The sequence below is a fragment of the Podarcis raffonei genome, chromosome 4 (genome assembly GCF_027172205.1).
Source record: "Podarcis raffonei isolate rPodRaf1 chromosome 4, rPodRaf1.pri, whole genome shotgun sequence".
NCBI lineage: Eukaryota > Metazoa > Chordata > Lepidosauria > Squamata > Lacertidae > Podarcis > Podarcis raffonei.
In genome coordinates, this window is record NC_070605.1 from 84647275 (window position 1) to 84658546 (window position 11272).

Sequence of the window (11272 nt, forward strand, 5' to 3'; positions counted from 1 at the left end):
TTGTTTATCTCTTTGGCATCTGACAGGAGGGCATTCCACAGGAAGGGTGCCGCTACCAAAAAGGCCCTCTATAACACCACCCAGATCAATATAGGTTTGCATGTTCAGCTGTGAGTCATTCACTGAAGGATGTACATGTATGAGTGGCTCTGGATTTGTGAAAATTAAATTTTGCTATGGGAAATTTCCATCCTTTGAACACTAGAGGGCCAGCATTACCTTACAATGGACTCCTGCAAGCAGAAACACAGGCAGAAAACTTTTATCTTCAAGATAGCAAAACATTTTTAAAGCTTCGTTCTAATAAGATTAGGGCTTCATATATGTGATCTGCATACAGGGTTTTGTAGTCATTCTTACCTGGACATTTCAACCATGTTTATGTAACACAATCCTTCTCTGGGGCATGGGTTAAGGCATTTTCAATATTTATCCATTTCCCCCAACCGTCCTTTCTTCTTACCTGTCATCACCACAAACTGAACGTTTTCTCTCTCCTCTCTGATTGGTTGTCTTTGAGGATCCCCATTTTTTTTTGTTTCAAGTTCCCCTCCTACAGGAAAACTGAGGTGACATTTATGACCTTGCAATTGTTCTTTCAGAATTTGCAAAGGAATTCTAGGATATTTTGGCTAGAGGAGTATAAGAAAGCCAGTTGTCAGGAGCAGCTCAAACACCTAATTTAGTTTTGATCTGACAGGTTGATCTCTCTCCTAACCCAGGGTATGATTTTATTTCTACACTGTTTTAAGCTTTTGAGCTGACTGCTGTTTTTCTGTCTCTGGTTAATATTTTTACAGTGTGCAAAATAGCTGCTTGCTCATGAGTAGGTATGGAAGGAGCTGTCAGTTTCGGTCCTCTCAGTTTTACAGTTTTTAAATCTTAAATTCAGTTCTCTGAAGCAATTTGCGGATTTATATTTTTTAAAAGGAGTCCTCGTGAAAATGGGTCAGTGTTTTCATGTGAATTTCTTCTTATGGACACACTTTTGTATGCAGGCAATTTTTCTCCTGATACAATGCAAGTTTGTTATTTTTATGAACCTGTTTGTTTTCCATTCACATTTCCCTCTAAAATATTCATTTTTTGTAAACTTTGGTTGGAAAACTCCACAACAAAATTCAGCTCTCCACCTCTCCACCCCACATCCCTATTTATGAGTAGCCCAACTAATCATCAGCCTGAATGGGCTTCACTTAGACAAAGGTGGAGATGATGAAAGGCTGCACGTTACCAAACTCCTCCTGCAGGCTCCTAAGTCTCAAAGGAAGTCATTAAAACTGACTTTGCTAGCATGGCATCCTCCTGGATGATAACTCCCATCAGCCCCAGACAGCACAGCCAACTGTTAAAAGGAGGAAGAGGCAGCCATTTGAGAAAGGATATCATGTGGCTCGGCTGGGTTATTTCCTTCCCATATGATGACAGGACAGAGGAGAAGGGCAGCCTGCGTTCCTGAACAAGTCCAGGCTCTGCTGCCATAAATGCTGAAGCATGTGAGACCCTAGAAGCTGTGGTGTATATCGTTTTCCTATTGTTTCCTTATTACTGGTTGCTGCTTATTAAATCTAAGCAGCATATATATTCTTATCATAAATAAGATTGGCCACTTCCCAGAATGCATCTTGATTAGGGAGAACATAATAGAATGCACGGCTTTGTACCTTTTAACATTTGCTTTGTTTGGGAGAATTTTAAATAGCGTGGCAAGTTGATCTTGCCAACTATCTCCGTTCCACTCAATTATTACATGGCGAAAGTTTGATTTCATCCCCGTGTTTGGAAAATGTTCGTTTGTTAAACTTCTACGCAGTACACAGGCCTGAAAGGCACAGTAGAGGCTTGCAACAGAAGACTGGCTTCAAAATGTACTTGGAAAACCTCCCAGCTGTGGATTGAGTCACAGCATGAAAAAGAAGGCTTTTGCTTCACACACGCTACACAAGGAGTGGACCCAGGCCAAAAGCACGTTTTCAGCCTGGATTGAATGTAAGCAGCATTAGAAGGACATTGACTTGAGCCTATGGGCCTTGCTCAGCCATCCCCAGTCTGGTGTCCTTCTGTTTTGGACTACATCTCCCATCAGCCCCAGCCTGCAATTCCCTTAGCACCATCCATACTGCTTCCTGTTTGCCTTGACATGCCTGAAACTAAAGCTGGCTCTTCTTGTAATAATAGCGCATCACAACCATTGCTGATTAAGGCCTAAAGCAACATGTATAGTTGGAAGTTCCAACAGGGAGCTGTTTCTCTGAATGTTGCCAACTGACCAGAATATACTAGCCAATAGTGTGATTTGAAGAAATCAGCAGGTGGATTTTTCATGGGGTGGACATAAATATCAGTGCCTGCAAAATGCCTGCCGATTAAGCTCCCGTTAGATGTAGCGTTACATGGGCTGGTTGAAAAATTGGCAGCACTTCGGTACAAATAGCTATCTTTTGATTCAGGAAATTTACTATTTGCATTGGCAACTCAGGGCTGAAGGTAGATTGCTGCTGCTGGAAACAGGTCTACTTTATGCCACCTCTAAAAAAGGTAAGCCTAATCTTGTTTTGTGTGTAGAAGGGGGTACATTCAGCCCTAATGATAACCAGTAAGATATTTTGCCAGAAATTGATCTCACTGATCTTGGTGATGCTGCCAGGTGCTCAGAGGGCTTTAGGAAGTAAAGGCTCCATGACAAAGAACATAATGTGACCAAAAAAAGAAAAGACCTTGATTAAATGGACTACGTTTTCCATGCTTCTTAGTATTTTGTATAGAAATTCTGCTGCACTTATTGTAATCCTCAGGGAAGCTTGCTTGCTTGCTTAGTTAGTTAGAAAGCAACTCTGCTACTAGTCATTATGTGAACTGAGAGATGGTTTTTAAGGCTAAAATGAACTAAGGAGGAAGTTGCGCAACAGCAATCATGCATTCCCCCCACTTTAGGCTGGTGGGGTTTAATTTTATTTTTTGTCTAGTCATTTTTGTTCAATGTGCATCCCAGCATTGTGAATGGGCTAGTTCATTCTTATTTTTGAAATAGTTTGATTGAAATAGTTTAAACACGGGTAGAACGCTATACCAAAACAAGAAACATTAGAGTACGGGGGGGGGGGAGAATCCATATACAATAAAGAGAGCTACAACAGATACTAACATGTCATGCATATTCTTATATCACTTGTGTGCCCTTTACAAAAGGTCAAGAAGGAGCCAAAATGTGCATATATCCTCTCCGTAAAGCAATCTGTGGCAATGGCGGCAAAGTCTATATTTACAGAAAACATAAAAGGTCCCCCGATTCTGTCAAATTTGTCTTTTGTAGCTACCCATCTACATGCACAATATTGATATGCCAAACATTAAGATACAGTCATGTCCTATATTTTGTCTGGGCTAGTTCATTCTTATTCCAACCTGCATACCATACCTGATTATTGATTTATGTTCAGCTTGAAGGAAAATATTTTCACACTTCTGGCCTGTTCGTGAGTGAATGGTTTCCTTGCAGAATCTCCTTACTCTTTACGTGCTGGGGGTACCTCTTTGCCCTTAGCATGAACTTTTTGTATATCTTCCCAAATACAGTACCTTCAGCAAAAAGGTATAAGGCTTTTATAAACAAAAAACCCACAATTATTTCCCACAGCTTTTTGCTTTTCTTTTGGTATATCGCAGCTCATAAGAAGTCCAAGAGTTACCTGAAAGAATCTTCTAGTCTAGTCTATTTTAGTTTTTTAGTTGCCCTCACTGAACTTGGAGACAAAACCATAAAGAAGGGTAAAGAAAAGCAAATGATTATGAGAGGCTGTGAAGGAGCAGAACTTGATATTTTATTGTTATTACGAGAGGCCATGAAACTGTAGGAGCAACCAGATTTTAGAGTGTGGAAAATATCTCCCTGGTGGCACTGGTGACGGAAGGGTAGGTTTAGTTGGTTTGCTTAACCTCATTTTCCTCCCTCAGTGCAGGCCAAAGCCCATTCATTCCATCACAAAGACGCTTTGGACGCTTCCAATATGGAGGTGATAAGGCAAAATATCAATTTCTATACTAAAATAACTGTGTCCTTATGATTCCTGAAGGAATTCATTTTCTTGCCACTAGCATTTAAAAACCCTTGAAAAATCAATCACAAGCTTTGGAGATATTGTAACATTGACTGGTTAATTAGGACTGTTTTGCAAGTAACATTCCGAATGTCTGTTGTGGCTTGCTTTCTTACTTTTCTAAGAAGCCATGCTTTAATACATTGAACAAATACTTCTGGAAGTACTGCTGGTTGTGTAAAAATAAGTAAGTGTAATCCTGTTTGTGGCTGCCATAAGATATATAACAACAGAATGTTCTGTCGTGGGGAGAGGAGAAGCAATATACCAGAAATAAGCCTTATATCATACAGTACAATATTGCCTCAGGAAACTGGTTTGTAAAAGCAGTAACTCGGTGGTGGTAATAATGTACCATGTATCTCAACTTGGTTGCTATCTTTGCCATCGTTATCTTTTTCATAGCCTCCACTGGGAAATATGTTATTAGAAGGGAATTTGTTCCTACTGCTTGTGCATATCTCAGTACAAGGTAGGCTGTACACAAAGCAGCCTTAGATTGCTCAGTTCATGGCATGGCATGGAACAGAAACCTTTTAAAGATGGCTAAAGATGATTAGATTTATGGACCCAGTTCTTCTACCTCAAACCATTGTACCAGCAGTTTCTGGAAGCAGGCAACGCAGGGTTACAGGGTTATTTTCTTGAGTTTGGTCCTCACATGAATATAAAAAAGATGTTGGATTCAACTGGCAAATGCAAACATAGATGCTAATGTTTATGAAGTTTTACTACAAGTGAAATAAAGTCTTCTAAAAATTGATAAGGAATACAAGAATCCATGTAAACATATGAATGCATATATCCATATACACAGGTCAGTTATTTTAAAAAGTATTTTCAGCAACTAAAGCTGCTTGTGAATGAAAACAGAATACATTGGGGAAATCATAACACACTTTTTGATTGAGTCTCCGTGAAGATAGCATGCTTTAACTGGGAACATCTGTTGAAAATACTTCTTGGCTCAGTTGCCAAAATATCTCTGTATTCCAGGTTCATAAGGATACAGGAAGCTTACTGCCAAACTTGTATGTTTCTATACACTGTAAATCAGCAGGTGGCAAATGATTTGTTTGTTTTTATTGCATAATGACTTATTCTTCCTTATATCTTTGTATTTCTCCCATGTGCCGTTACAGCTCCAACAGTGTGCTATTTGATTCCCCATGGAACCCATTGTTTTCTTTTAAGTTTTTAACATCAAAGTGTAATGTACATATAGATGTAAAACAAACAAGACAATTATAGTAACAAAAGAAACAAGTGTGGGACAACCGGATTTTAAATCAATGACAAGTAGGTTCTATATCTATGACAACTATAGTCCATAATATTCTGAGGGTGAAGAATGCCCTCAGACTTAGCTATGTCTTGCTTTTATTAGCTATGTCTTGCTTTTATTAGCTATGTCTTGCTTTTATTAATCTAGCTGCCATACGACAAAGAAAAGTATTAACTCTTTAAAAAGAATATTTTGAGAATTATCAAAAATAGACAGCAGTCTTCCGTTATGCCTGACCCAAGCTTTGCACCAGCTCCATCGTAAAATCAACACCTGCTGCTTTGCAGCCTTTTCTCGACTCTTGCGCAAACAAATCGCCTCAGAAGGAGCTGTCCTTGACAGAAATGGCAAGTGTGGAGGCCTGAAACTGCCATCACAGACTGTTTCTGTGAAGCCATCTGAGTTGAGAAAGCTCAATGAAAGTCGTCTTCATTGCTCCTCTTTCCCCACATCTCTTCGAAACCCTTCCCATTTACAGAGCAGCCCTTTTCTTTATGTTGAGACTGCATTAAAAGTGGCCTAAGCAGATTGCTTTCCCTCATGGCAAGAGATCTAGAAGTCTTCACAGTTGCAGTAAATCTCTTCACAAAAGAAGTCTGCCCCCTCCCTCGCCCCCCAATTTCATTCTAATTTTGAGCGCTTTAACATGCCTTGACAAAATTCACTATTTCGATAAGCATTTTTTTTAAGATTTAGAGTTACCTATTTTAAACGTGTGAGACAACAGCAGCTAGAATACTATTGGCACAGAAACGGAAAGAAAAGGAGGTTCCAATGAAGGAGGAATGGCTTTTAAAAGTAATGGACTATGTGGAAATGACAAAGCTGACGGCAAAATTAAGAAACCAAAATGATGAACTTTTTAAATAGAAGAGTGGAGGCCTTTTGTGGATTATTTGAAAAAGTATTATAATCAAAGGAAATTGCTGGCAGAATTCGAGATACGAGCAGTGAAAGAAAAATGATAAAATAATTGTACAGTGGCACCTTGGATTAAGAACTTAATTCATTCCGGAGGTCCGTTCTTAACCTGAGGTACCACTTTAGCTAATGGGGACTCATGCTGCCGCTGCACTATTTCTGTTTTCATCCTGAAGCAAAGTTCTTAACCCGAGGTACTATTTCTGGGTTAGCGGAGTCTTTAACCTGAAGCATCTGTAACCCAAGGTGCCACTGTATTAGAGGGATTTTTGTAATAGGAGCTTGATATATAAGAATTTGAATAAAAACACTGTGGGGGTGGGGGTGGGAAGTCAAATCTATAAAACAAGTTATGTAAATGTTTGATTTGAAGTTAACTTGTGAAACACACACACACATATACGGTGTATATACTATATATATAGAGAGAGAGAGAGTGTGTTAAGTCAAATAATTACGTAACTTCTTTGTTTCATAGATTGGACTTAATAGATTTGTTTCATCAATTTTGATATATATCTATATCTTTATATCTATATCTATATATGAAAAGAAAACCTATTCTGCCATCTTGTGGTGTTGATGTCTCCCCTGGCATTCATGCTGATTGATTGGCTCCCCAAGAAACCAACATCACCTCTAAGTATATCAGTCATGTCACCAGTATTAACCTGGACTGGTATCTTCCCAAATTGCACAATACACTGAAGCCGATTCTTGCCTACACACAGATGGGTTCCTCTCACAGGTGTACTTCTGGTTCATTTTCCTTTGCAATATCATGGAGTGCTTCCCATACACTTTTTCTTATGATTGCAGCACCTGTTTCTCCTTTGTGACTTCACGAGTAACATCACTAGTCTTTCATTTCAAGTCTTGGTAGGTGCACAGTGAGTACTGTTCCGTTGTACTCTGCCGTTTGCTGGTTTTGGACAGTCAGCTTCTGAACATTTGCTGTTTTCTTTCGCACTTGGAAAACCTTACAGCAATAGTGGCACCAAGCCAATATTTCACAACTGATTTTAACAATACCACCTGGCAATAGTTGATTTTGGAATATATTCGCCAAATACAAAGCACCTGCTCTTTTACATATATGTACAGACACACCCTTCCTCACTATGGCTAATGCTATGTTGTCCAAATTAAACCCATTTGTGCTGTCAACAATCTTGTACTTTTGATTGTTGCTGTACACTATGCAGAATATTTCTAAGACTGAATCAAGGGCACATGTATTTGTTACTATTGTTTATGTCTTGTTTGCGGTTGCCATTTTTCAGGAGACCAATGGATAGTACAGATTTGGCATGGCTGAGGTCCATGTGCTACCACTGTGACTCTGTCTGTAGCTAAGAAAAGCTTTTGCTTATCTTGTCCTCAACAACTGCTCTCTGGTTCTCATTCTCCTTCATCTCTGTTATGCGGTGTATCCAAGTTTCTTCTGCTGGGATGGTTTCATTACATTCTTTGGTTATACACAGACTGACTTTGCCACTTCTGGCATCCACGGGTCACCTCCTTGTCATCATTCCCAGAAATTGGACTTAGTACATTATTTGCATTCCTTACCTGGGTAGTGCTACTGAATTTTCTTTTCACCTACTATTAGATTCAGAAGCTGAACTACTATCTAGCATATTACCATAGCCCATATTAAAATCTCCTGCTGCAATAATTTCCCCTTTAGTGAAAGAATTAAGTTTTTTTCAAGGTCTTTGCCATAAAGAAATTGTGATGGCCTGGGATTCAGACTCAGAGGCTGAACCTGAGGAATCCCAGCCTGCACAGGAGTCCCCGCCTCCAGAACCAGCTGAGCCGGGGCTGGGGCCTGAGCTTGGAGGGTCCTTTCCTGTGCTGGATCCTCAGGTGCAGGCACCAGCTGAGTCTGCTCTGGCCCCTGAGGTGATGGAGGACCATTGCCTGCAGGTGCTCCACTCTCAGTCCCATCACGGGAAGCTGAGGTTGCCTCTGGGTCCGGTAACCCTCCAGCCTCTCCTGAGCTGCAGAGGCTCAGGGCAGAGAGGCGGAGGGAACTAAGTTCCTGCAGGAGGAGTGCCCGCCTCCAGGCCAGGAGAGGCGAGTCACCTGTGGACCGGGACCGTCCTATGCCTCGGGGCAGATAAAAGCCAGTCAACCCCAGTCCCAGGTTGCGGGAGCAACGTTGTTGCTAGCCTGTTCCTGCCTGCACCCTGTCCTGCTCTTCTGCCAGAGTTCCTGACCCCACCCAACTCCCCGCCTTGGACCCAGCTACAGCTTTAATGGACAGCCTCCATACCGCACCATTGACCTCGGACTGGACTTGGACCTCGCCTCTCGATTAGCGCCCGGGACCAGCACAGGAATATTGGTTTGATTTGGGACCATAAATAGATGCCAGAGTTAACTGTTTATCATCACATTGGCCTGAAACAAAAATAAACCTGCCTTGTGGATCTTGTTTAACATCTTGGGGTTTTTTTGAAGAAAAAGGACCTCCAACTCTAACTAGTGGGAGACCCTCCATTATTATAATAACCCTCAGACCCATCACATTTAATGTAAGTAATTTAATATCTCCTGTGGATCAATCAATTCAAGGGGAATTTTTTTTGGATAGCATCTCTGAACCGAGCGGTGCAAAGCGTCTAGAAGTCTCCCATAGCACAGCAGCAAGAAACAGGACAAAAATGAGAACCATAACCCACTAACCTCCCTCCACTAACCCCCCTACCCTTTCCAAGTCCACTGCGGGAGTAACCAGAAATTAGCAGCTCTGTAGAAATACCACAAGGTGATTCTACCATCAATGGACCTGCAAATTGTGAGGAGAACAAATGCCTAGGCATGTGTTTTGCAGCCATGACTGTAACATAGGCTCCAAGAGTACCATTTCTGCACCCCAACCCTGCAAGCTATAAACAGTAATACTTTGAAAAGTTAAAGGTATTAAATAAGGTACGCTAAATCTTACTGCGCCAGTAAATCAGGCAATATTGCAATAAGTAAAGAATGAAACGTATCATGCAAACACAATCTTGAACTGTGGTGCAGCAAATGTTTTTCAGCATTTCCTGTAAAAGTATGGATGTATGAATCTTGATGATGCAGACGTTTTTAGTTTCAGCGGTTTTGGTCTATTTATCCTGTGTTAGAGATTTTGTGATGGTTGCCGCTTGCCATTCATCCCAGGTACATACGTAAAGGCAGATCTTCTGCATCTTCCTCGATCAATTATTATTCTAAAGGAGAGAGAGATTCAGTAAAGATAATATTATGAAACAGTTCTGTCTTGTCAGTGGCGTTATGTATTATGCCATCCATGTTTGTGATTAACATGAAGGGGAAGCCCTGGAAGCTGGCTTGAATGTGTGGCTTTGTTCAAAATCTCAGCACTAAGGTCATTCAGAAAAAGAGCACATTATCCTATTTCCACTGGACCTTTTCCCCTGATTGCTTTCATCAGAGCATCTCTCTGAGCCAGTGTGGTGTAGTTGTTAAGAGCAGTAGACACGTAATCTGCTGAACTGGGTTCGATTCCCTGCTCCTCCACACACAGCTGCTGGGCGACCTTGGGCCAGTCACACTTCTCTGAAGTCTCTCAGCCTCACTCACCTCACAAAGTGTTTGTTGTGGGGGAGAAAGGGAAAGGAGATTGTTAGCCACTTTGAGACTCCTTAGGGTAGTGATAAAGCAGGATATCAAATCCAAACTCTTCTCTTCTTCTGGGAGGAATTAGTAAACGCAATAGCTATATCTCTTGTGAGAGTGCGGAATCAACTCAAGGGCCTCTCCCGCTGTTTTTCTCCTTATTGTTGGTATCTGTTAATTTTTATATTTTCAGTTCTAAGGTAGAAAACTCATCTTGCAATTTTTGAATAGGCTCTGCATGGAAGCTTTCAATCCATACAGTCTAGGGATAGGGCTGGACATGTTGAGGCTTCTCCTTTGCTGGAGTTACCGGTAGGTACCATTACACATTTCCCACTTTCCCCATGGCCCACAAACTTTGGGGCAAAGTAAGTTTTAATATTGCACAGAGAGCAAAATTTTTAACTTAAAAGTTGTCTCTAAACCGTTGCCTTCTAAAGTGTTCTGTTTGGGTGCAGAATTGAGCCCTATAGAATTGTGGAGGGTGATTTTTTTTAAAAAAGGCTTATGGAGTCTCAAGCCACCGCCTCCATTGTCACACACATGTGCCCCCCCTCCAAATTTGCTTTTATCTTGAAGTGCTATGATAAAAGGACTTTTTAGTGTCTAGTGAAAAGACCTTCGTCTGCCAACAAAGCTTTTAGGTAGAGACCTTCCCAAGTTTGCATCTGCATTGAAATTGGTTTCAGATGTTTTAATTGTTTTACCTATTTTGTGTTTGTTGTCCTGAACTCCTTCTGGAGGAAGGGTGGAATATAAAATATAATATAATATAATATAATATAATATAATATAATATACTATAATATAATATAATATAGTTAAGTTAAGTTATAATAATAATATTAACAGTTACAGAGAGAGTGGTCCTGTATCTTATTATGCAGGGTTGATAAACAAAGCCTCTGTTTCTGTCATAAATTGAATCATTGTCATCTTTGAGAAATAATATGGTTAGCTGTGGTGCTGAAACCAGCTATAACCAGGCCTGTCATGTCATTAAATTGGATCATACTTTTAACATTAAAAATAAAATAAAAAGTTACAATCAGTTAATGAACATCTTCTGAATGAGAAACAAGTACAGACCTTAGCAAACAAATAGCAGGCAGCTGCTCTCCACCTAAGAATGAGAGAAGTGGAGACATATGCAGTTGGCCCTTGATGTGAAAATGGCACTGCTGTAAGTACACAAGATTATCCTTGTTTTCACCCGTGAACTACTGGAGGATATGATTTGAAAGTACTCAAGCAATAAGAGCTAAGATTAGCCTTGCTGAACCAGAGCCATGATTTCATCTCTTAAAAGAGATGTCTTTTTAGCCATCCCCATGATCCT